This window comes from Pinus tabuliformis, chromosome 7, assembly GCF_031772625.1.
Source record: "Pinus tabuliformis cultivar Carrire ecotype Pingquan chromosome 7, CPIR1, whole genome shotgun sequence".
Taxonomy (NCBI): domain Eukaryota; kingdom Viridiplantae; phylum Streptophyta; class Pinopsida; order Pinales; family Pinaceae; genus Pinus; species Pinus tabuliformis.
This window is the reverse complement of record NC_142293.1, coordinates 1218117486-1218121141: the sequence shown is the minus strand read 5'-3', so window position 1 is coordinate 1218121141 and position 3656 is coordinate 1218117486.

The following is a 3656-nucleotide window of genomic DNA, read 5'->3' as shown; positions in this document are numbered from 1 at the left end:
GCATTCCGTAGTTAACACCACCTCTTACACCACCACCCACTTCACCTCCTTCACCTACATCTTCACCCACCCCACCTCCACCAACACCACAGTTCAGCATGGTGAGCACGATCAAGCTACCTATATTAAGAGGAGTAGGAAATGAGGATACAGATCAGTTGTGGTTCATGGTAAGAGCAGTGTGTCAAGCACAAGCGGTCATGGACGAAAACATTAAGAAGGCTACATTGGTGAGCGCGCTGTAGGATCATGTGTTGACATGGTATATCAAGAATTCCAATGATCACCAAAATGTAGGAATAATAGAGATCCAGAATGCATTGAACAGAGAATTTAGTTGGCCGAAATCAGAAACACAGTTAATCATTGGATTTAAAGAGATCGTGATGCTTCTAGGTGAGACCCCCTAGGATCTGGATCAGCGGCTGAAGAGTACGATCTGCGAGGCTAATATGGTACTCACGGATGTGCAGCATCATGCATGGTTTGTGGCATCTCTAACACCACACCTGAGGATGGCACTATTGCGATAGAAACTTTCTACCCAGGCCGAAGTGTTGGAAATGGTGATGAGGTTGCATGAAACACCGATACAGGATCCGGGGTTGGGAGTTCAACAAATCCATGTGCAACTATAGAATCTCTCCTTGGAAATGTAGAGCTTGAAGCAGGATAGGGCACCACGACTAGAGGCATGCGAGGAAGTGTGGTGCATAAATTTCAAAGGCTAGGGCCACGACAAGGACCACTGTCCGGTATTTGCGAACTACTTGGTAGGAGGGCGACTAATGCCATTGAGACCAGAGGCATAGGCAGGGCCAAGTGCAGCACCTGTGCTATGGTGCATGATCTGCCAGAAAGGGGGAAAGCACACGACGGATAACTGTCATTTGTTGCAGAGGTATACACAGACTCCCCAACATCTGTTTTGTAATTTTTTAGATTGGTGGGCCACGACGAGCATACTTGTTGCAACTACGAGTTAATGATGGAGCAGATCCCAGCCTATAGAATGAAGATAGAAACACGAGGCCTCGACCCAGCCGCAGGGATGGCATGTGTTGGATTTCAGAGCCGAGCTCAAGAAAGAGGAGGAATGGGGCCAGGAAGGGGACTCAGATAGTTAATCTGTTACAATCTAGAGGACCAGGGCACTACACTCGTGATTGTACCAACCCAACGAGAATATCTTATTCGTATTGTGCTTAGTTTGATCATGAACCAGTGGATTGTCCTACGTTGATCACACAAATGCGTGAGAAAGGAGTACTCTAACCTCCTCTGACTCAGAATATCCAAATGATGAGATCTGAGACCCGTGAAGAAGATCCCAATGTGAACATGATGCTCCGAAGTGGCATGACCATAGAGGAAGATAAGGGGAAGCAACCTGAGGAAGATACATGGGTTCGCTAGGCTCCTACAAAGGAACCTGAGTTTGACTTAGAACGTGCAAAGGAGACGTTTATGGAAGCTAAGAAGAGCTTTGTGGAGGTCTCTACCTCAGGTAGTAAGGATCAACTAGAGCCAGGAATGGATCCTTCTATGCTTACTATCCTTTTAGAGACATGCATGAAGCTACTGCGCGACAATAAGGCAGTCAAAGGACTACAAGACTTGATCACCAGCTGCGCAGGGTCAGGGGAGCGGCACGTAGTCTAGAAATTGGGGTAGCATGCATTGTGCATCGGGAGGGAAATGAGATTGTCGGTCCAGATTGACAAATATGAAATGGATCAGGTAATCCTAGACCTGGGTTTGGATGCAAATGTGTTACCAAAGTAGACATGGGAACACATGGGCAAGCCTGCATTACAATGGTCCCCTATTCAATTACGAATGGAGAACCAACAGAAGATTTTTCCCATGGGGAGGTTGTAAGGGGTAACAGTGGATATCGAAGGCGCGAGCACATAGACGAACTTTGAAGTAATAGAGATTATTGATGATAGCAATCGTTATCCCACATTGCTAGGAATAGACTGGGCCACTGATATGAATGGAATCATCAACCTGAAGAAGCGGAAGATGATATTTGAGAAAAAGTCCCTGCCCATAGTAGTTCCACTAGATCTAGCCGAAGGAGCACCAATAAGTAAAATGAATCCCACCCACCAACCAACTGAGCGGTCTCTAAAGCAAGTAGGCTTAAAAAGGTAATACCAATGGTCTTCGTGCCCAAGCTCTTCCATTTTAGTAGTAAGGCTGTAACTAAATCCAAGCAGTTCCAATGATCCGATCCAACCTGTCTAATTGCAAGATGGGGTAATTAGATTCTAATTCGTGCCATCCAGCAATCGATCATTATGCTACACTGAACCTGTTCGCGACGATGAGCTAGATTTCATTTACTAGATAATGGCGCAAGACCAGGATCGGGTGAACCAAACTACAGATGGGAGAATCTTGTGGGAACATGATAGTTCCTGTACTTTGGATTCAGATGAAGAAGTAGAATGCTGGCAGAACCGGTTGCATGAAGTGACAACGCTGAATTGCAACATGATAATTAGATCATTGTGGTGCGTGATGACAGCGGTGGATGAATTCTTAGACAAATTTCAAAGTGTAGTACTGGAATAGCAGCAGTGTGTTGCATGGAATGGGCATTGCGCGTGACACTCGCATGATGGTGGGGTACACATCAGAATAACATTGGAAACTGGCGCGAAGGTAGAAGATGGATGTGCTTATGGTTTGGAAGTCCCCAGCATCGAACGAAAGTCGGGTAGCCAGGACGAAGCAGCTAGTGCACCCACCTTTGTCGATGGGTGCAGATGAGTGTTGTGCAAGTACATCCCAGACTAATAAGTGAAGATCAGAACCAGACACAACAACAGGAAAAGAGAAAACAATTCCACATCAAAGCATTCAAAAAGCTATGTGGAATCATGGACAAAGTTCACCAGGCGAGACGAACTGACTGGGACTTGCGCATACCAGCGGTTTGATGGGCCTATAGGGCCATAAGAAAAAACCGGAGTGCAGAAGTGATCCCAACACTGACGAGAGGAGATGAAACCATTAGAGCAGTGAAGAATCCCCATACCACAGCTCCCACAGTTAGGACAGTACACGAGGACCCAAAGAAAGGAATTATGCAGTTACAGGAAGTCATTCGATGAGGGCACTTGAAACTTCGCGAACTCGAAGAATATCGGGTACAACTGAAGCAGAAAAGCATGTTAATAGACATGGAAATAAAAAAACTAGAAAACGAAATCACGCAAACATGTCATGTCAATGGAGGGGTAGGAAAAGATATAGGCAACCATAGCACTGCATTAGAATATTGTCGCCAAGAATCTCTGGCTCTGCTAGCATGGCTACAACCACACCTTATCAGACAAAGTAACCAGGGGAGCACACCATTTAAGGAAGAACGTGAAGTGTTGGATGGTGCAAGGGTAGCTAAGGAAGGCTAGCAGACCGGGTTGAAAGGTGACTTAAAGCCTTGCACCATAGGTGTGACCACCTGACTATTTGTAGGAAGTATAGTCTTAGCGCTGCAAGCAGTTGAAAGAGAGCAGAAGAATTTAAAAGATTCTGTATGGGAACTGTATGACAAGGAGGTTGCGTGTGGGATCAGTATGTCACAGGGGTTGCGACCACACATAGGGAGCTACACTGCTGCACAGATAGGCTGGGCGGTGACC